The 24,303-nt window shown below is 41.1% G+C and overlaps 1 pseudogene; it reads left to right on the forward strand.

The window, feature by feature from the left end:
* Positions 1-1,361: 1,361 nt before the first annotated feature.
* Positions 1,362-22,702, forward strand: LOC127529888 (E3 ubiquitin-protein ligase RNF135-like; annotated as a pseudogene).
* Positions 22,703-24,303: the final 1,601 nt, after the last annotated feature.

Raw genomic sequence — 24,303 nt, forward strand, 5'->3', positions numbered from 1 at the left:
TGCAGCTATTTTGACTTGCATTAGACTTTATGGAATTCTTCTAGACTTAGCTGAAATCAATATATAATCCATCTTAATTTAGAATGTTCTAATAACTCGAGATGATAGCCAAACCTGTGTGTTTTAATGGAGACCAATACCTCTGCTTTCACAAAACACAAGCCCTTCACACTGAAATCTAGTCTACTGAATTGAGTGTATTGGATAGGAAGGGATAAAGGATTTTCAGAAAAACGTACCAGCACTGAAATACAATGAGTACGAGTAAACAGACAAATTATCAGAAATTATTTAACAATAAGTCTAAAAGATATTTACCTTTATGCTTCAAACACAAAAGAAGGAGGAGCAAGAAGAGAATCTGAGAACACAAACTGCATGACTTTAGCTTCTGTTGAGCGAGATGATTCTCATTTTTTCTTCTTGCTTTTGTCAGTCAGTAATTCTGCATTTTCCTCAGAAGACCATTTTAGGAACTGCTATTGCTTGTCATTATATAATGGACCATGGGCACTGCACCTTGACTTCCCCATGGGATGCAGTTCTACATAAACAGTGAACCTCAGCTTTTCATCGATTGGTTCTTTTCTGCCCGCCATTTCGTTCTTAACTTGATGTTAGATTTGGTCACCTTTTTAGTCAAACAGGAATTATCCTGTTCTGCCTTTCTAAAACATAAGAGTCCTGTGGCCACATTCCCCTGCAAATGTCATCATCAAGAAGTTACGCGTGCTGCCAAGTTCTCGTTGTACCTCTGATTGCAGCACAAGGAAATATGAAGTGTGTTAGCTTAAAGTCCATGACAAGGCCGGTAGATTATATACAGTACCTTGTATGGCACAATGCACAACATTTTCTTGCAAGTATTTTCAATTATTAGTATCTTACAGTTCTGTTGAAGTCAACCTTTTAAAAGTATGAAGAATTATGGTATGTCATAGTACGTTATGCATCCTACACCGCCATCTTGTGGATAAAAACGATATCGCAATGAAGCGAAGCAAAGAAGAAACGACTACAATTTATAGCGTTAAAAAAACGACCAAAATCTGAAAAGCATTGCTCCAGCTGAGCAATCCAGTTTAACAGCATTCTTGTCAAATATTTTTGTATTCCTGTTCTTTCATCACAGATACTTTCTCTTTAATTCTAGCCGTTTTAAAAGCGGGATATGCATTTTTGATCAGTGAAAGAAATAACACCTTGAAATAATCCTTTGGTAAGAAACAACACTTGGATTAAAAATATACATTAATTATTTAATTCGACTGCCTTATTAAAATCAAATCGGCGTGTGTACAGGTCCGGAAGTCCCCGATGGTTCTTTCATGCTCACTTCTTCCCAATTAACACCCGTTTGTCAGACCGTTTAGACGTTTGCGATGGCAGCAGCTTATCGTCCTTCATTTTCTGCCGATCGGTATTCCTGCCCAGTGTGTCTGGATGTCCTGAAGGAGCCGGTCACTCTCATATGTGGACACAGCTACTGTATGGACTGCATTAATGACAAGTCAGATACAAAAGAGACTTACAGATGTCCTCAGTGCAGACGGACATTTAACGAGAGGCCGGAGCTGAACAGAAACACCGTATTAAGAGAACTGATCGAAAAACTGAAGGAGGTGACAGTTGTTGGAGCTCAGTCTGAGAGTTACGCTGGACCTGACGACGTGCCCTGTGATGTTTGTACGGAGAGAAAACTGCGAGCCGTGAAAAGCTGCCTGACCTGCATGGCCTCCTACTGAGAGACTCACCTGCAGCTACACCGGCAGTCTGATGTGCTGAAAAGACACAAACTGGGAGAGCCGAATGGAAACCTCGAAGAGAAAGTCTGTGAGAAGCATCAGAAAGTTCTGGAAATCTTCTGCAGGATCGACCAGACGTGTGTGTGTTTACTGTGTGCAACGACTGAACATAAGAATCACGACACGATGACACCTGAAGAAGAGCGAGCAGTGAGACAGGCGAGGAGAGAAGTAGCGATGGGAAGGGTTAACTGTGGGAGAAGGAGCGGGGGTCGGGACTGTGCGGGGGTCTTGTTACCGTTCATGATCGAACAGAGTTTAGTGCTCCTGTCTCACAGTTCTGGCGAGGTGGTCCAAGTGACTCTTCTCCACTCAAATTATTTTTTGCAGTGTAATAACATCCACTGTATGTTTAGTTCATGTTTAGTTCAACTTTAGCCCAGGCCTTAAGGACACAATGTGTGTGTGTGCGCGCGCGTGTGTGTGTGTGTTTACCCTGTGACGGAATGTCATGGCGCCCTGGGCTGATTCCAAACAATGTGCCTAGTGCTGTGGGGATAGGCGGTGTCTAATGACCCTACAGTGTAAAAAAGAAGTTCTAAAATATAAGAATGAGTGACAATAAAAAGTGCTCTGTGGAAGAATATTTCCCTAAAGTTGACTTTTGTTATATTTTATCTTTCACAATGTATACATTTTATTATATGGCGTTTCTTCATTAACGTGTCTTCTTTATTTTTTCTGTACTTTCACCCATGAGTCTCCGAGTTTGTTTGAGATTTAGCTTGTTCTGTCTTTCTTGCTCTGTCCGGTTTTGACCAAAGATCTAATCGTAACTCATAATTCATAAGAACAGAGCTGATCTGCTGTCACTTTCATCTTCTAGTCATATCATTCACTTCAGATTGCAGAGCCCGGAGACAGGCTTACATCCACAGCGGGCAGTAATTACAAAAGGGGGAGTAGAAGACCACAAAACTCATTAAAGGGAACTCTGACATTTGGCAGTCATTTTCAATTGTTGAACCAAATGTCGTCTGTTGGCTGTGATCACATATACTGGACACAAGTCAGGCACCTCAGGTTTAAGTAGCGAAGGGTCAAACTAAAATGTCTTTCTTGCCAAACCTGTCAGAAGTAACAACTAACACTAAAAATGAAGCACTGGATAAACGTGCCAATTTTGTTTGCAGGCATACAGTGCTTTACAACACAGTGTCTGGTGAGGGTCGATATTCAACTTGGGCAGTACCTGCTTGACACGGCAGCCAAAATTAGACAGTCTGATGTTTAAAGAGAGTTTGCCCCGTCCAACAACTGTATCGCGGCACATGTTGAAAAAGCCAAAACTGAGAAAGAATATTATATATGACACCCTACTGATCGTAAATAATTCTGGGTGTGCTGTCACAACCGATATTTGGATCGTAAACTCTGAGACAACCTTGTTCATATCTGCTACCATCCAATATATTAATGAGAACTATAATCCTGTGTCAAGGGTACTTTTTGCGACACCGTTTGAAGCAAGCACGATTAAAACGGGTGAAAATATTAGCACTTTACTGTTTGAAAAACGTAAAAGAGTTTTCGGAATTGGCTTACTGACAGAGGAGCAAACACAACAGCTGCCTTGCGTGACTACATCAGCTTAAACTGGAAAGGCCACATTCTTAGCACAATTCTCTCAAGTATTTTTACAAACAACATGGCAGTAGTGCCAGATGTGGATACCGAGAAGAGGAACAGAATAGTTGAGGGTTAGTAACGAATTATAAATACCATATTATTTATGTTTTAGTGCTAATGACTAACCCCCCAGAGAGTGCCTTAATCTGAGTCTCATAATAAGCTCATTGAAAGGAGTGACATCGGACACCATTGGAAGGAACCATCACAGCAATAGCTGCTCCCTGAGTATGACAGCCATCAGACTGACTAGGCCAATAAAAGGTACCCACTTACAGAGATCTAGCCAGTCCCGGGTCTGTGCACCTCAGAGAGTGCCGCCACTGAAATGCGGAGTTTACGAAGCTCCTCCGACAGCAGAGGAAGATGATCATCATGCCACAGAAAGACATTCCATGCACCTACCTGGATGAGCCACCTCAAATTGGAACCCGAGTGCTGCCAAGTGCTCAGCACCACACCAGTTCTGATTCTCAACAGGCCTGACAACATTGGCTCTGTAACGGTTTTGTCTCTTCCATGGATGAGACTCCTGAGGGCTCTCCCTCATCCCCTTCATAATGTGAGCAGAGCTACTCATGCAGAGATCAGAAAGGATTCCTGTCTGTCATCTCAGAGCTGCATGAAGATTTTCTTTACGGTGGCTGGAGTGCCAATCCTGCTAACAACCACTATGATTTCCCTGCAAGTTGGAGAACCAAATCTGGAGTGGTGGAGACGGACACCCCCCTCTCCCCGGATGCAAGCGATCCTGGAGCAGCTGGTGGAAGCCCCAGAGAGAGTTCTGTTTTTGCGTTGAAGGGCAGGGCCGTCTTGGAATGGGATCGTCCCGAGAGAGGGGCACGCACCTTGGAAAGCATTGCGCATCCAGCGGTGTCCAGAGAGTCCTTGCCGGGCCTTGAAGATGGAGGGGAACAGGTGTAAATCTTGCACCAGGCCGTACCCATATCCACAGCAGGTCTCCAAGGTAAACAGCCTCTGGCATATTAGAACTGGAAAAGGAGTTCAGATGGAGTACTGTCAGCACATTTCTGTAAGTACTGGAATCAATTTGATCAATAAGAACTAAACCAGGCAAGTGCAGTGCCTGTGAGCCCAATGTCAGTTTCCAACCAGTGTAGTAAAATAGAATGGTCAATGGTGTCAAATGATGATGATTTAAGTCTAACAACATAATTACAGTGGAGTTTTCTTCATCAGAGGATATGAGAATGTTGTTTACAAACATGCGTTATTGCTGTTTCTGTACTATGACCAGTGCAGAAACCAGACTGGAATTTCTCAAATAAATTGTGAGGTGTAAAGTTATGACTGAAGCTGATTGGTGATAATTTTTTGAAGTATGAGGGGCGTTCCAATATAAACAGGAATTTATGCTTTATTTATTGAATACAATGAAACGACTTACACACTATATTTCTATATAGTGTCCTGCCACTGCCATCCACTTGTTCCAGTGCTCAGTAAGCTTCTTAATCCTTGAAGAGTAGAAGTCTTTGGACTGCATGTTGACCCATTTTTGCACAGCATCAGTAACCTCCTCATTCGGCTTGAATTTCTTCCCTCCTAAAAATTCCTTCAGTGGGTCAAAAAGATGATCGTCCCTCTCTGAATGACAATCATACACTCTAGGTTGAGAGAGAGAGACACGCGTTCTCAAAATGTTTTTTAAGTCTTGAATAAATCTAAGATAGAATGACTCCTTCATTTGTCAAAAATAGAATAATAATGCGCCGTGTAACACTACTGTGTACCTCCTGCTTCGACATGTTGATTACAACTGACAGGAAGCGGGGAAAGATCAGGTAGGACTACTAACGACAAGTTCAAAGATGCATGTGTTTATCCAATTAGTCATGTCTACCTTGCACTATATATAAGAACAGAGCATGAAAAGTCCTGTTTATAATTGAATGCTCCTCGTATTTCAGAGAGGAAGGATACATTTGAAATGAGTATATAGTTATTAAGTATGTGTGGGTCTAGATCTGACTTTTTAAGTAATGGTTTAATGACTGACACTTTTCGTGCATCAGGTACTGTGCCATGCAATAATGAACTATTGATAATATTTAGAATAGGCGGTGCAAGAACATATATTGCAATTTTTAGTAGGTTTGTTGGCACTGGATTTAGGGAACAAGTAATATGTTTCATTTTAGGAATTAAAGTCAAAACTTCCTGCTCTGTTACAGGATTAAAATATCTAAAGTGTTGAATGCAAAGGTGAGTCAGGGTCTGCCAAGCTAGTATGTGGTTCGCAGTGTGATGCTGAGATCTGGGATCTTATATAACTTTAATTATAATTTTTTCATTAAAGAAGTTCATAAAGTCTGTACTGCTAATGTCTGTTGGTATTTGGCACTGTAAACATCACCTGTGGATTATTATTGTTGTTATCTATTATTTTATGATAGTAGTCCCAGCGTGCTTTAAGGAGAGCTTTTTTTATAGTTTTTCATTAAACCAGGGAGAGTTTCTATGTGCTTTGATCACTTTTGTTTTAAGGGGTGCCACTGTGTCCAGAGCATCTCTCAAGGTCACATTATAATGTGATGTTAGCTGATCTAAATTGTTTTCTGTGTTTACATTTGATGTTAACTGATCTAAATGGTTTTCCACAATTACACTCAACTTACTCAAAGTATCTATAAATTTTGAAGCAGAATTACAATCTAGATGTCGCACTGTCTTTGTTTTAATCTGGGAGTGTATTGGTAAGGGCAGGACCAAATCAAATGTAATTAAGTAGTGATCAGAAATAACTTATTTTAATGGAGTAATATTTAAATTTTGAATTTTTACTCAGCTATGTTATAATTAAATCCAATGTGTGGATATGATTATGAGTTGGACCTTTGACAATCTGACAAAATCCTACTGAATTTAACATATAAGTAAAACATTTGCTAAAAGTGTCAGTTTCCACATCAATGTGTACATTAAAATCCCCCATCAGTATAGCATAATCATAATTTATAGCCAAATCAGATACAAGGTTTTCAAATTCAGTCATGAACAATGAATATGACCCTGGTGGTTTGTAGACTAGCAATTACAGTACAATTGTGCTAGAATCTGTTTTAATATTTAAAATGAATGTCTCAAAGAATATGAATTTGCCTAAAATTTTAGAAGCGATTAGCATTTTGTCACAATGAATTATTCCATGGCCTCCTCCTTGACCAGAATCTCTAGATTTATGAAGGAATGTGTATCTATCTGGTGATGCCTCAGCTAGGGAAACAGTGTCAGATTTACTAAGCCAGATTTTAATGAGAAAACACAAACCTCATTTTGTATTTAATATGATATCATTTACCAAAACATCTTTACTTTCAAGAGAGCAAATGTTTAATAAGCAGCATTTAACACTGCGTGTTGTTTCTGATCTAGTGATATATATATATATATATATATATATATATATATATATATATATATATACTGCATCTAGTGACAGGCGGCCGGGTCCCATGCCCGGCTGGGACGCACTTTCTGTATATGTTCCGGAGGAGCAGCTATGGACATCTCACTACCTCCCCCGGGACACTTGGTGGCAGCCTCCCTGGCTGACGATGGTGCCTCAGTTTCCCGCAGGGTTTCATGGGAGATGGAGTTCTCCACAAACCTTAGGGGAGCTGGGGTGGCCGCCAGAGGGTGCTGCATGGAGCCAGGAACCCACCTGGACATCTCTGCAGCCCCACCCGGAAGTGCATAAAAGCAGGTGATCAAGCACCTGGAGCACTTCCGGGTGGGCTATAAAAAGGGCCAGCATCCACCACTCAGCAGCCAGAATCGGGAGGAAGGTTGCCGTGGTTGCCTGGGAGGAGTGGTGGTGCCAAGGTGGAGAGAAAAGAGTGTTTGTGCTGTATTAAGTGCTTATGGGACTGTGTTGTAGCTGGAGGGATTACGGGGAAGATGTGCCCTCCAGCTGAAGAAAAATAATAAGACTGTTTATTTTACACGTGCCTCTGCGTAAGTCTGTGCCGGGTTAGGCGCTATATAGCACCATATTACATTGGCGTAGCCGGCAGGATCCCAGTCCGTCCAATTGGACCGGAACCTGCAGTAAAATTTATGTGGAGACCCGGCATAGCGAACAGCAACAGCGCGAGACACGTGCTCGACTTAGCTGCGTGGAGAGCGCGCTTCCATCGCAGCTACAGGCAAGCACCCATGGCTCAGAGAGAAGAGCACAGCACAGCGCAACAAAGCGCGCACACACGGCAGGAGCTGGGAGCTGCAAGCCAGCACGCGCGGCACAGCGCAAGAGACGCTCAAAGCGCGCACACGCGGCAGGGGCTGCAAGCCGGCACGCACAGCACAGCGCGAGACAGCGCAACCGAGGCCACCAAGGAGCTGTTGCAGGCACAGCTTTAAATGGGGGAGAAAGAGGCAGAGGCCAACTGGCAGACGCCGCCACGCTAGTCTGCCGCACGGGTTACAGCTGGAGGTAGGTGACGGGCCCACGGCTGAAGGGCCGCGGGTATATTTTTCCGCATGCGAGTCATCCTACCTCCTAGATGCCAAGGGGCGAAGCACCCGATGTGGGCAGGGTGACGTATGTCCATGGCGTGACGGCAGAGCCAGCTCGGGAGAGACCGAGGCAGAGCTGTGTCTTCCCTTCGCCCTGATCCATCGGCTGGAGGAGGAGAGCCCAGACGAGCTTCCCAGCGCGGTGTCCCCACAAGAGGAGCAGGAGCAGCTCCCTGTCACAGGTAATGGGGGGGAGGGCATGTGTCAGTCGCCCGCCGAGGACGGTTGGCAGGCGGGGACGATGAACCTTCTCCCCACACCTCCGGAATGCCCGAAAGAGCCTGCGGAGAAACCGCAGGATATCGATGGCTCGTGGTCGGCGGGAGGCGACAAGGAGAGCCCAGGTCCACCGCCAACCAAAACTATTAACTTTTCCTGGGCTGCAGGGGAGTTGGAATCCGTCATCCTGGCCCTGCAGTTCAGGTCCTGCAGGAGTTGAAGGAGGGGCTTGAGAAGAAGCTCGGCGGCCAGTGCGGAGCCCTGGTCAAATGGCTTTGTGCACGCGGAACGTCATCCTCCTACTGGCAGGACAGAGCAGTACAGGTGAGTGAAACCTGTGCCGTAGAGGAAAGAGGGCGGTGCGCAGGGGAAGCAGTTATGATTAGTACTGCTTGCCAGGCCGCCCTGTCCACTACACAAGACGCTGCCATGATGACAGACGGCGTGGCAGAAGAGCGTATATATATATATATATATATATATATATATATATTTAATTTACTAATTAAATTTAGTAAGTTTCTATTACAGGTACCCTGGTGGAGGGCCTGGTTTTATCTCTTTGTCTAATTATACAACTTATTTTTTGGTTGTCAGGAAATTTAAGGTTTACATCATAACTAAATTTATTGGATGCCACACCAGTTAGGATGAAGACCATCTCTTTCTTGAAAAATCCAGGCTTTTCCCAAAAATCATCCCAGTTGTTCACAAAGGCTATGCTTTTATTTACACACCAGGTTTCTAGCCAGCAGTGAAGGGAACACACTATAAAATCTACTATACTACTATAAAATCTTCTTTCTATATAATTTAAGGTAAGGGGCAAAACTTAAGAAAATTCCGACATATGTTTTGGTGCATAGGGAGAGAGATGAAGTTCCCCTTTAATATCTCAGATTGCTGTAAATGGATACCGTTACTGCCTACATGCATCAATAAGGTAGATACTTCCTTGTTGGCCACCAATCACATTGAGCCTACTATGTCAAATATCTTCTCCCCTGGGAGGCTTTTAACATTAACTGCTGGTTTAATATAGTTTGGAATTTTAACATTTTGCACTGTGGAATCGCCAATTATAAGCACTTTATTGTTCTCATGATTCACAGGCACTGCAGATTGCTGAGAATCTTTTCTGGGTCCGAGGGAGAAAATTTTGGCTTCTTAGCCCCCCTGTAACCCATTCGCCTTGTGTCTGAATTTGTACTGCTGATTTTCACTACAGTGGGACCTGGAGAGACTGAACCTGTATCATAAGTAGCCGAATTGTTTAAACAAACCAGTCCAATTTTTGGTTTGCCTAATAGCTATCAGGTTCCTAACGTGTACCCCCAATTCACATATTTTCCCAACCAACTCTAAATTAACAAAGCACTTTTGGCAATTGAAGCTGTCTACAGGCCAGAAATGCCTGAACTGTACTTGCTGCAGGGCATAAAATATATAAATGTGCCCTTGACGGGCAGAGAACAGATGTAATTGCGTTCAGCACTGAGTTCATCTTTCTCCCTTTCTGCTCTAGCTTTGGTAACTAGGAAACCATCAACTTTAAGATTTCATCACCCACTGGGTGATCGACTTCAACTTTGCATTGTTTGATACTTCTCCTTCTCGGATGTTGGCTTTACTCCAGTACTCTGTGCTTCCACTCATTGCTGCTCTCACTACTGAGGACTTGGCACATAGCTTTTCCACTTAAAGAAGACTCCACGTTACAAAAGACCTCAAAGAATCAAAGTCAATACTAAATGATGAGCCAAACAATTAATTCAAAACTGAACTTCCAACAAAACTCTGACTCAAAAAACTGTCTGGAAGCATTTTCAGGCATTAATTCTATATGTGTCTTCCTGTCTTTTACTCTTTAAATAAAGATCTCTTGTGGGAGAAACAAAAATACACTGGACTCATTTCCTGTCATGTGCAGACATTTTGTTGAGCTATGTATTGTGTTTTGTTCTTGTAGTATGATGCCCACTTTACCAATTATAACAACAAGTTTATTGAATGCAACCTTAAAGATGTGTCAGAGACAGAAGTGAAATACGAAACTCCATAAGCGTACATATCCTCATCTGTAGGAATTACAAATCAAGAAAGTGGAGTTATCAGTTAATGGAGGGAGGGTAGATGACTTTTTGTCTAATGTGTTAATGTGCACAGTGGCGCATTTTGGTGTCCTTCGGTATGTCACATTGTCCAGAAGTGCATGGTGCTTCTCTGCAGTGGTGTAAACAAGTGAAAAGTGAATATAGAAGCATGAAAGAGGCTTGAAGATGCCGAACTCTTTGTTTTCCACTGAGAAAAAAGTATGCAAACCCAAATTAACTATTTTCAGTGGTTTTTGTATTTTACAATTGTGTAATCACCTGTGAAAAATATTTTATTGTCAGTTTCACAAAACATTGTATGTCAATCAAACCGGCCTGTTTTGCTCCTCACTACCAGTGGCCCCTCTGTCCCCCATTTAGATATGGGCTACCAGTCTGGATACCGTAAAGCAGCGATCTCCAACTCCAGTCTTGGATGGCCCCATCAACTGCAGGTTTTCATTCTAACCCTTTTCTTAATTAGTGTACTGTTTCTGCTGCTGATTAACTTCTTTTGAATTCATTTTAATTGACTTGTTTTATTAAGATTTGTTTCCCTGAATTTCTTTGTTGTTCTTCTGATTTGCTTAATTTCTTTCTTTAAATGGCACCCAAACAGAAATTAAATGTGAAGTGAGTGAGCCAACAGAAGACAAACTGAGTCAGGGCCTCATACTCCAATCAGTTTCACTCCAACCAGTTGCATAATGACGCATGATGCTTGGTGTTAATTAAACCCGTTCGTTAATTCCATGACTTGTTACTGCTCTCATTGTGTAATAACATGCATTTCCGAAATTGTTGATTTTCTCTTTTCTAAGAGCACTCTTAAAATATTTTGGGGACCTGAACAGATCAGCATTCCGGAGATGTTCATCTTATCTTTATTTTCAGATATTTTATGATCGACACAGTTTGCTAGTCATGTTTTGGTTCATTTTGCGTCTCATCTTATTGTTTGGCTACTAATTAAGGAAAAAGAAACAATTAAGGTGTCTGAGTCTTCAAGAACAAGTCAATTAAAATGATTTCAAAAGAAGTTAATTAGGAGCAAAAACAGGTCACTAATTAAGAAAAGGGTTAGAATGAAAACCTGCAGCAACTGGGGCTCTTCAGGCCTGGAGTTGGGGACCCCTACCGTAAAGTGACAGACCGCTTAGCCTTTGGCTGCCCCAAGCTGGTTGATGTGGCAGCACTGTCTACATCATTATTGTAGCAAAGAAGCTACTCTAGCCAGTGGGAGAATAAACTGAGGAGACCAAGAAAAGACCCCACACAGACACTGGAGCAATGTATAACCCCATATGAGCAATATCAAACTCAGGATATCCATTCCAAGAGGACTCACAGAAAATCACTGTACTTTCTACCCTATAAAAGCTTTAGAAAGAATGATTTGAGAAACCTGTTATAGGACACCTTGCAAGAGTGAACTTTGTAAGAACAGAATGGCTTCTAAACCTTATGACCATTAAGGGTCTTGAACTCAAGACCTTTATTCACACAAAGCAGTCAAGTCTCCATTCTTTTACTCCATCTCTCAAAATGGAGAATTACAGTAATAAAATGTCTACCTGAGATGACAAAGGCACGACGTCCATGTCCACAATTAAGCTGAGTGTCCCTTTAAGCTTACAGTATATGTTCAAACTGAACTCTGTAGTCCAAAGTGAACTTACTTTTTTCACCTTTGCTCATCTTTTGTACTTTCTGGGATATTATGACTGATTCATTTCTTTTTCTTTCCTTTAGTATGTGTGTGTACATCAGGACTACAACAAATAAAATGGGCTTCGGGTCAGGCTAGATGATGTGGCTGTCATCTTGCTTAGAAGTGGCAGCAGCATTTTGTTTTAATCATCCAATCAATAAGAAAAGCAAAAGTGGAATGAAACTTCTGTGAGGTTAGCCAGTCAGATGTAATACTTTGCTCTGCATGATTGAACGGTTTTTATACTCTTATGGACACCACAATTTGACTTCTGAATTCCTTTAGCTTGATCACCATCACTTCATATGTACCAAGGCCAAAGATGTTTTGAAAATTGAGATGAATAATATTGCAGACTCGCCTTGCCTTTGATTAAATGCTTGTATTGTTTGCTATAGAATTCTAGCATTTTAGTGAAACATAATCTCTGCTATCTAATCCCAAATTATAAATCAGACTCCATCCTCCTCACTTTCTCCTGTTCTCTCATGTTTTTCTTCTAACTTTTACACTTCCATCTTTTCTCCAACTACCTGATTACTCATAGATGCCATCACTCTATCAGCTTGCTTCTCCTTTCTCCTTTGACTCTTCTTTGCCCACCTCCATCAATGCAGCCCAGTCCCTTAGGTCTCCCGCACATTCAGCTCCATGATGCTCAACCCACTTGCTCTTCATTCCAACCTCATTCTCCAGACACTTCTCCTCTATTTTGTCTCCATACAGAATCAGCTGAAAAAGAGAAAAGAAGACTGAGAAAGAAAATTGAAGAGAGAGAAAAGAAACTGAAAGAGATGAGGTAGACTATATATAGGATTCAGGTGAGAGAATCACAGTTGAAGTGAGTGAAGATATGAATGAAGTTCAAGGGTGCTGTGAAATTAGAAAAAAAATAAAAACAACAGCTTTTATACAAATTGATTTGCCATTATCATACTTGAATGTTAAACATAAAAATGTGTAGCTTTTGAGTAAGGGTATTGACCACTTTAAACCTAAATTTGAATTGTAATTAATTTTTGATCAATTTTAATATATAAAGGCCCAGTTGCCTCCAATATTTTAATTTCCAGTGCTTAATCTTAAAGAAACTGCTGCTTTGCTTTTCCACTTTTTCTAATCTGAGATTACACTTCTCTAAAGCTCTTGAGACTGATATGAATTTCTGTTTTTTTCTGATCAGAGCTCAGTAGAAAGAGAAATGCAGGAACACGAGAAGATCTTCAGGTCTGTACTTGAGTCCATAGAGAGACTGAGGTCAGAGATCTTTGAGGTCATTAGAAGTCATGAAAGTAGCAAAGTGAGAAAGGCTATAAAGATTATGGAGCAACTGGAGAAAGAAATCAAAGACCTGAAGAGGAGAAACACTGAGCTGGCCAAGCTCTCACAAACAGACAACCACATCCACTTCCTAAAGGTGAGAAATTCGATCTGAAGGATGCCAGCAGGCCTGTGTGACATACAAGTCTTTGTGTCTCATACCGTCCTTCTCAAAACTCTTCTATTGCAGAAGTTTTCATCTCTCTGTTCCCCTCCTGGAGATCAAGCCACACCAGACATAAGTGTTAATGAAGATTTGCTTCCTGGGTCTCTAAGGATGAATTTGTCTGATCTGAAGAAGAGTCTGAAGGAAATCAGCATCTGGCAGATTGAGACAAGCAGTGAGGCAGGTGGGCTGTGTGTCCTCAAGTGACCAGGAAGGTAAATCTGTGCTGCTCAACACAAGTGTTTAAGGTTCACATTCTGCTCTTGTCTTTCTCTTCAAAGGGGTTGATGATTCACGTCACATCTTTCAGAATCTGAGGACGAGAAATGGACTCTTAAAATGTACTGTACTGTACAAAACAAAATGGAGGGTATTTATAATTTTTGTGTGTTAAAGTGGAGTCTAGCAGTATAACGTGCTTTGTGGAAAATATATGCTCAATTTAGACCAGTGAAGGAGTAAATGTTTTAATTGTGACTTTGACTAGAGTTTGTCAGGTGGCTGTATTACTCTTTATGATCTTCACTATCTAACTGAAGTGACCACAGGTCCAGCTGTTCAGCACCTTAGAAAGCACTCACTGCGACAGGCACTGTTCATTTCAGTGTGGTGCCTGGTTAAGGTAGTGACTTCCAGTGCCAGTCCTGGAGCCCCCTCTGGACACAGACAATCTCATTGTCCCCTCTGAGTGGTTTGTTTGTTTAATTAACTGTTTTTTTTCTTCATTTACTCTCAATTTAGAAAATATCAGCAGTGTGGGATTCACATTGCTAAGAAATGTAGAAATATTTATATATGTGTCATAGTTTTAAGTTTTTAAATCACTTTTATCAATATCCTATTCATTAACTAATCTATCTATCTATCTATCTATCTATCTATCTATCTATCTATCTATCTATCTATCTATCTATCTATCTATCTATCTATCTATCTATCTATCTATCTATCTATCTATCTATCTATCTATCTATCTATTATATATACAGTACCATATCATCTGCATGTAGTGATATTTTCTGTTCAAGCCCTTCTCTGAAAATCTCCTTTATTTCTGTTGCAATTTGAAAATGAACAGCCAATGGCTAAATGATGATTGCAAATAGCAGTGGAGACAAGGGGCATCACCCAGTACCATGTTCTAGTCTGAAGTTGTCTGAAATAATGTTGTTAATATAGACTGCAGCTTCTGGACTGGTATATAAACCTCATATATTCTGTCCTCTTTTTCCTATTTATCTTCAACCCTTTATCTTCCAAAGCCCTTCTTCATTCTCTCAACTTGCTCTCCACTTCCTGTTTTCTGGTGCTACACATTGTCATCACCAAAAAACCTGCACCAGTGGACTGGTCTTTTATCCCATGACTCAACACATCCATAACCAGATCAAAGACGTAATGACTTAAAGAAGATCCCTGGTGTAGACCTACTTTAACTAGGATCCTATCTGCTACCCCAACACTGCTTTTAACCTGAGTTCTCACTCCCTTATACATATCTTGGACTATCCTCACATACTCCTCTGGTTCTCCTTTGTCTGTCATGTACCTACAGACCTCTTGACGTGGCACTCTGTGATAAGCCTTGTCCAAATCAATGAACACCAAATGCAATCCTTTCTGTTTCTGTTCTTCTTCTTCTTCTGATTGTCTCATTTTTCATCCCATCCTTTTTTTGTAACTCCACACACCCATCTCAACATTTTAATTTCCTCGTAAGATCCTCATTGTTGGGGACCCGAGTGGCCTTGACCAGGCCAAGGGGTCGCCCACGTAACACCTGGCTGTGGCAGATAGAGGGTCATTTCCGGAGGGTGGGACTGGACCACGTGTCTGCCTGGGGGGTTGCCAACCAGGATCTCGAGTTGTTTTGATGTATAGTGGGTGTGGCAACGCACTGTACCAGTGCATGCTCCCCAACTTGACTTGACTTGTACTGCCCTAAGGTCTTCATCTATTTGTGCCCAGAAAACATCCTTCTTATCTTCCTCACAGCCCACTTGAGGAACATATACACAATTGACATCAACTACAGTCTTACCAAGTCCCAACCTTCATCACCTTATTACTCCTCGTATTCAGACTGACAAGATTATTTTCTAGTTCTTTGGATACTACGATACCTACACCATTTCTCCCTGCTCTTTTGCTCTAATGTACAACAACTTAAAGCATCCTTCCAATTTGCTTGCCTTATTACCCTGCCTTCTTGTTTCCTGCACACACAACCTCTCACTTTCCTCATTTCCATCAAATTTCCAAGCTTTCTTCCTTTCTCAGTCATTGTCCCAACATTCAGTGTCCCCACTCTTTAACTTACCTTACCTTTTCTTTCCCCTCCCCTGTCTTCTTCTGCTTCATTTGGACTGACTTGTTCAGCCAAGCCCATCCTTGGCTCAGTAGCCCTCACTCACTTCCCACAGCGGTCAGACGAGGCCCCTGACTGTTGCCTACAGGGTATGCCCAAGCATTTGCAAATGTTAATTAGCCTGATTCATCATTAAAGTTTTAGGTAAGATTTATAGCTGGATGCTATTCCCAACACTAACCATCTCTTTGTCTGGGCTTGGGACCAGCACCACGTTGGGCTGATTTGTCCCCCTGGTGGTTAGATTATTTTGGGAAATTTTTTAAAGACTTAGAGGATTTCTTTTTTTTTCATTTTTTTCTTTGCACAGGTTACTGTCAATTAAAGATCAAAATGGAGCTCATCTTAACCTGTTTACATTACAGGAGCTTATACATAGTGTAGGCTCCCCTCATCTGAAACAGATGTTCACCAAAGTGCCCAAAGTCCTTCACTGCAAAGTTCAAACCCTCTGTTCATCTCATCATCATTTCCCTTGTTCTCCTGTATCTCCCTACCCTGCTCATTATGTCTACTTTGTTAATCTGGCCTGTGCACTCCAATCCAACTGCCTTTCCTGCCTTTCTTTCATCTGATATGACATTTTGTTCACATTTGTGTCACAACAGACTGACCAGCCTGTTCAGACATCACAAAATGGTATTAATATTTAAACACAACAGATCAGTAGAACTTTATGACACAACCAGCTAACACATTTTAAAAAATACACTCAAAGACAACACTTAAATAGATGATTTAGTAGTATTTTTATTATTATTTAAATCCTTTTTAGACTCCCAACTCAATGCTCATCCCAGCACTTCTCTTCAAATTCTTTCTCAGTTATTTTGTTCATCCTCAGAGTAAACAACAATCAAGAGAAGCAATGAATAAAAAAGACATTGGAGAATTAAAGCTGTTATGTGAAAAACATGAAAATGATGATGCTTTTACAATTTACACTTCCAGTTTTTTTATTGTTCTCTCAGGGTCCAGTAAATTAAGTTTTTGAAGGATAAAGACATCTGGAAATATGACAGAGAGATTAAAGTTTAAATGATAGTAAAATTGCTTCACATTTTAGTCAAGAAGTGTGACCTGACACTGAAGAAGGAGCTCATCAGGCTTTTTTCTTTTTGTTAGGTATGACAGGTCAATTGGTGCATCCTCAATACCAAAACTGGGTGAACTTTATTTATATATTAATTTCTGAATGCTCAGAAATTTTATTGCAAATTTAAGATGAAGGATTTTGTGACCCTGACAACTCTTTCGCACTTCTTGTCATTTTTTTCTGTTATTGTTGTGCCCAATTATTTACTATTTCATCTTTCTCCCTTGTTCCTCCTTATTCTCTTCCATATCCCCCTGACTTCCTTGTTCCCATTCTTCTTGCTAACTCTTAATCATGATTCTCTTCCACCTCCTCTTGGTCCCTATTTTCCTTTTCTTCTCCTTCTCCATGGTCACCTCCTCTAAACATGGCCCTTTCCCATTTTATTTCTGGATCTTCCTGTCTTATTTTTTTGTTCTCACACATCAATTTTTCCCTCCACTTCCTCCTTGGCCCTGGGTGTCTCCTCCAGCTCGCCTGTGGTCCCACATTTCTTTATTCCTCCTGTGAAAGTAAATTTTTACTCTTTAATATATTTTTCACTAATTGATTATATTCAGTGACTTCTATATTTAATTGTTAACTTTTAGCTTTAGCAGTCTTAGGAACAATTAAAGCCTGCTGATCTGTGACCCAGTCCTGCTGCTATTTCTCTGCATGGGTAAGTATTGATTAGGGATCCAGTGTAATCTAGTGAAGCAGAATCCTGACTCCTAGGGTCCTGTTTATTAGTAACTAGCAAGGACATGAGAAATTAAACTATTCACATATTTCTGTCATTGTCAAGTGTATTTAAGAAGAGTAATCAGCATCTGTAAGTCAGTCATATCTTTCCATGTACTGAATGGCTCCACATATCTGTCAATTAGACATTCTTCTCATCCTGGTCCGGCTTTGTGATTTAACTTTGACAGTCCTGTCACTCTGCTAGTAGCTCTGTCAATCACCACTTTCTTCTTTTGACCTCAGACTCTTTGTTTTCTGTTCTTTCATGACAGTCATCCACTCTGTCCAAATTCTAAACAGTTTACTCCTTATGTTCTCAATTCAGACCTGCATCCTGACCTCACAGGGAAGAGGGTCAACCCAGTGTTTGCTGCCCTCTGTTGGCCTGGATGACCACTGCAGCTATTACCCATACCTCTGACTCTATACACATTAATGATCTTCTTCTTCTTTTGGCTGCTCCTGTTAGGTGTTACCACAGTAGATCATCTCTTTCCATATCTTTCACACCCATCACTTGCATGTCCTCTCTCACCACATCCATAAACCTCCTCTTAGGCCTTCCTCTTTTCCTCTTGCCATGGCAGCTCTATCCTTAACATCCTTCTCCCAATATACTCAGCATCTCTCCTCTGCACATGTCCTAATCAACGCAATCTCGCCTCTCTGACTTTGTCTCCCAACCGTCCAATCTGAGCTGACCCTCTAATGTCCTCACTTCTAATCCTGCCCATCCTCGTCACACCCAATGCATATCTTATCATCTTTAACTGTGCCTCCTCCAGCTCTGTCTCCTGCTTTCTGGTCAGTACCACCGTCTCCAACCCATATAACATAGCTGGTCTCACTACCGTCCTGTGGACTTTCCCTTTCACTCTTGAATGATATATCCTTTTATTTGTCAGATGTCTGATTTCAGATCCACTCATGTAGTCAGTAACATCATGAAAGCCACAAATTGAATTATTTTTCTGTCAGATGTGCTTTACTGCCAAGTCTCACATGTCACAAAATCAGTAGATTTCTTCATTTGCTTTTGTTGTGGAAAAGACTTCAAAGAAGGCAGTCATGGAGCCCCGATGAGAATGCAAAACAATTCATTATTTGCACAAAGATGTACACAAATGTCTCAGTTTGAGATTCAACAATTCATCTGCTTCTATACTTTTCTCTAATTACATCATCTAACTTTTAATAATCAGAACTTTATCACCTCATCCAGTCAACCAAAGCCACCAGTAATTTCTCATTCTCCCATTATTTTGAACACCACTTTGTTAAGAGGGGTGTTTTGCAATCTGACCTATTGATCTTAGCACCGTTTCATAGGAGTTGTGGATGGACTTTCCCACCAGTATTTTCTGAGGGGTGTTTGTTAGTCAATTACTTCATTTTAACTTTGGAAAATTATGATGGTAACTTCTCTAAGAATGAGGCAGAGACCTCTTGCCCTTTCAGTTTTAAGTTACATTTAGTTATTCCTTGAGTTACATTCAATCCTTTTTCTTATCTTATATATAAGCGTCTATGGATGGAAGTGTGTTTGTCTGTCTGTCTGGCCCGGAAGTGTGAGACTACAGCATGAAGCTCAAAGAAAGCGACTCTGTAACCAAAGTGAAACTGCCGAAAAAAGAGAAACTTGCTTAGCCAATTATACACAAGCGAGATGAGCACATTGGCAAAACGAGATATTTGAGGAGAGAGAAACTTGCTTAGCCACTGGCGGAGGGCAAATAAAACTGACGATGAAAGAGAACCTCGCTTAGCTGCTAATGCACAACCAATGCGATTGATTAATTGAAGTGCCAGAGTCCATGATTTCTAGGAGCCCGGGCTTTTTACAACATGGGCTTACACAGTGTGACAGATAGGGAGCGCTATCTCTCCCTTGAACCCTCAGACTCCATGCCAGACACCAGATAAAAGTCCAAATATAATATTTATTTATACTATAACATGCACAAAGCACCCTCCTCTCCACAATACTCATATAATAACCAATTATACAATCAATAATCAATCCTCCACTCTCCCAAACTCATTGCCACCCTTCCACCCAGCTTAGCTCCTCATCTGGTATCTTCCACAGTCTTTTATAATCCCGACCCAGAAGTGTTTCCAATCCCTCAGTCCATGTGACTTCCTATCACTTCTGGGTCAGATCAAAAGTTCTCTTCTTCATCCTGGAAGTATGTCATTCCCTTTGTTTCCGTGACTAAGATGTACTTCCGGGTTATAGGTGAAACCAAAGTCTCTGGGCCTTCCTGCAGCATCCCCTGGAGGCCCCCATGGTATCCAGCAGGGCTGTGATGAAAAACTCCACTGTCCATGATGCCCTACTGGAACTCGGGGCACCTCTGTGTTGTAGGCAGGGCTCCACCTGGTGGCCTGGGGGTATTGGCCGGGATAAAAGGCCGGACATGTCCCACAACAGCTAGTGTTTAATAATTAATTCTGTTATAGCTTCATACAGTGGTGTGAAAAACTATTTGCCCCCTTCCTGATTTCTTATTCTTTTGCATGTTTGTCACACAAAATGTTTCTGATCATCAAACACATTTAACCATTAATCAAATATAACACAAGTAAACACAAAATGCAGTTTGTAAATGGTGGTTTTTATTATTTAGGGAGAAAAAAAAATCCAAACCTACATGGCCCTGTGTGAAAAAGTAATTGCCCCCTGAACCTAATAACTGGTTGGGCCACCCTTAGCAGCAATAACTGCAATCAAGCGTTTGTGATAACTTGCAATGAGTCTATTACAGTGCTCTGGAGGAATTTTGGCCCACTCATCTTTGCAAAATTGTTGTAATTCAGCTTTATTTGAGGGTTTTCTAGCATGAACCGCATTTTTAAGGTCATGCCATAGCATCTCAATTGGATTCAGGTCAGGACTTTGACTAGGCCACTCCAAAGTCTTCATTTTGTTTTTTCTTCAGCCATTCAGAGGTGGATTTGCTGGTGTGTTTTGGGTCATTGTCCTGTTGCAGCACCCAAGATCGCTTCAGCTTGAGTTGACGAACAGATGGCCGGACATTCTCCTTCAGGATTTTTTGGTAGACAGTAGAATTCATGGTTCCATCTATCACAGCAAGCCTTCCAGGTCCTGAAGCAGCAAAACAACCCCAGACCATCACACTACCACCACCATATTTTACTGTTGGTATGATGTTCTTTTTCTGAAATGCTGTGTTCCTTTTACACCAGATGTAACGGGACATTTGCCTTCCAAAAAGTTCAACTTTTGTCTCATCAGTCCACAAGGTATTTTCCCAAAAGTCTTGGCAATCATTGAGATGTTTCTTAGCAAAATTGAGACGAGCCCTAATGTTCTTTTTGCTTAACAGTGGTTTGCGTCTTGGAAATCTGCCATGCAGGCCGTTTTTGCCCAGTGTCTTTCTTATGGTGGAGTCGTGAACACTGACCTTAATTGAGGCAAGTGAGGCCTGCAGTTCTTTTAGACGTTGTCCTGGGGTCTTTTGTGACCTCTCGGATGAGTCGTCTCTGCGCTCTTGGGGTAATTTTGGTCGGCCCGGCCACTCCTGGGAAGGTTCACCACTGTTCCATGTTTTTGCCATTTGTGGATAATGGCTCTCACTGTGGTTCGCTGGAGTCCCAAAGCTTTAGAAATGGCTTTATAACCTTTACCAGACTGATAGATCTCAATTACTTCTGTTCTCATTTGTTCCTGAATTTCTTTGGATCTTGGCATGATGTCTAGCTTTTGAGGTGCTTTTGGTCTACTTCTCTGTGTCAGACAGCTCCTATTTAAGTGATTTCTTGATTGAAACAGGTGTGGCAGTAATCAGGCCTGGGGGTGGCTACGGAAATTGAACTCAGGTGTGATACACCACAGTTAGGTTATTTTTTAACAAGGGGGCAATTACTTTTTCACACAGGGCCATGTAGTTTTGGATTTTTTTTCTCCCTAAATAATAAAAACCACCATTTAAAAACTGCATTTTGTGTTTACTTGTGTTATATTTGACTAATGGTTAAATGTGTTTGATGATCAGAAACATTTTGTGTGACAAACATGCAAAAGAATAAGAAATCAGGAAGGGGGCAAATAGTTTTTCACACCACTGTATATATACTTGTAATACAGTAGTTTGTAGAAGATTATCATACATTAACTAAAAATTCCTTTCTTTTCATTCAGACTCCTGTCCACTCACCCTGGAACCCAACACAGCAAACAAATTTCTATACCTTTTGGCAGGGAACAAGACGGTGACGTGTGAGAAGAAAAAGACCCAGTATCCTGATCATCCTGAAAGATTTGATATTTGACTTGAAGTTCTGTGCAGAGACTCTCAGTGGGACTCGCTGTTACTGGGCGGTCGAGTGGAGAGGCGAAGAGATTGTTATTGGGGTGACATATAAAGGAATAGCAAGGAAAGGAAATGGTGATGAGAGTGCTCTTGGGCACAATGACAAGTCTTGGAATTTGTAATGTTCTCATTCTGGTTACACTGCATGGCACAAAAACAAGAAGACCCAAAATTAGTGCCCTCTGCACTCCCAGAATAGGCGTGTATCTGGACTGGCCTGCTGGCTCTCTCTCATTTTATAGCATCTCACACAAAATGACTCTCCTACACAAGTTCAACACCTGCTTTACTGAGCCGCTCTATCCAAGGTTTGGTTTTGGATGGAACTCCAGTGTAACAATCTGCCCTCCTGACCAGTGACAGTTGTGGTCTGCAGGTTACTTCTGTTATTATAAAGGTCTTGTTATTTTAGACTGAAAAGAAAAATAATGCAAACTTCCTCCATATAAAACACCAGTTTACACTTAATACTTTCAACAGTCACTTGGCACTCTGTTAATGCTTTAAAATGTAAACTCAGCCTGAAATAGATTAGCAAATACAGTAAATCTATGAGGGCAGATGGAGCATGAGATTCGAGACCACATTGCCCAGAAGGTGAAATCCTAATTTGGTATGTAAGTATAATAAATAGTAAGTAATCCTGTTTATTTTATTTTAGGCTAACCCAATGGTACAGGGATTAGTGATGCTATCTCTCAGCCCCAAGTCACTAATTTCAAATATCAGTCACTGACTGTGTGCAATTTTCATGTTCTCCCAGTGTTCATGTGCTCCAATTTTCTTCCCAGATCAAAATTTTACCCTATTTTTTTTTAATTGGTGCCTCATAAATGGCATTTTATATGTTTCAGTGTGCCCTGTGATGGATGTAAGTTTGTTTCTTGCCTTGTGGTCAGGGTAGACTTCAGTTTCTGGTCATCTTAAAGATGATAATGAAGAATGATTGTTCCAGTCTTTTTTGTTTGATCTTTCCAATGCTGCTTTTTCATTTTTCTTCATTTAACTATTGACATGATGAAGGTGTTGACCACAACTGCATTATCAGCTTGATATACTGAACTCACCAGGCAGAGGGGTGGACTTTACCACCTGACCAGGGTGATGAAGAGGAAAGCGTGGAATAACACAATGTGAAGATAGCAATGTGTTTCAGTCAGCAATGACTGGGGCGGAGTGGTGGCGGGGCGGAGTGGTGGCTCTGAGGCTAAGGATCTGCACTGGTATCCCGAAGGTTGCCGGTTCAAATCCCTGTCACTGCCAAAAAGGAAATCCTGCTCTGCTGGGCCCTTGAGCAAGGCCCTTAACCTGTAATTGCTCCAGGGGCGCTGTACAATGGCTGACCCTGCGCTCTGACCCCAAGGGGTATGCAAAAACTACCAAATTCCTAATACAAGAAATTGTATAAGGCGAAACAAAGAACAAAAAAAAAAAAAAAAAAAAAAAATGAACGATAATCTCCAACAAATGTGATATAAACAATGACCAGCAGGGGGCACACATGTAGTGCACAGTCATACTGCACAAGCTGAGTTTCTTTTGTTGAAGACCAAAAACATGAAAGGAGATTTCAGAAAGAAAGAAAGAAAGAAAGAAAGAAAGAAAGAAAGAAAGAAAGAAAGAAAGAAATGACATGCAATGGAGCACCAAGAGACTGTTTGAATGAGAAGATTTGGAAAATTAATGAATAAATGACTTTTAATGTATCTCAAAGGTTTTGTTTATTCTTCCTTTGTTAATATTCTGTGGGTTTTAGCAACACACTGCAAGAATACAAACCGATTCAGCCCAATTTGTGCAGTGCATCATTCAGGGATGAAGGATGCCAACATACAATGGATATAAGGAGCTCTAAGTCCTTACTCTTTAACCCTCTTGACTTGCATCTTTTTTTATGTGAACAGTGAATGTGTGGGGAGAAAGTTAGAACTTGGATTTTGTAACCAAAGTTGCTTCACATTTTAGTCGACAAGTCAGACCTGACACTGAAGATGGAGCTCATCACGCTCTTGTGATTTGGTTAGGTTTGCCAGGCCAATTGGTGCATCCTCAATACCAAAACTGGGTGAACTTTATTTATATATTCATAAATCACTGTCTGATACTGTAATCTATGAGTCTAATATACTTAGGTTTAGCACACATGTATTCATTTGCTAACTGAAGTCAAGCAAACAAAGCCTTTAGACACTGACCTTAAAGGCATTCAGTTATAGGAGCAGATAAAGAAAGAAAGTGCTGGGGAAAAAAGAGCCTAATCTAAATATAGCATTGGTCAGTAGTGTATTATAATG

Source organism: Erpetoichthys calabaricus, chromosome 1 (genome assembly GCF_900747795.2).
Source record: "Erpetoichthys calabaricus chromosome 1, fErpCal1.3, whole genome shotgun sequence".
Taxonomy (NCBI): Eukaryota; Metazoa; Chordata; class Cladistia; order Polypteriformes; family Polypteridae; genus Erpetoichthys; species Erpetoichthys calabaricus.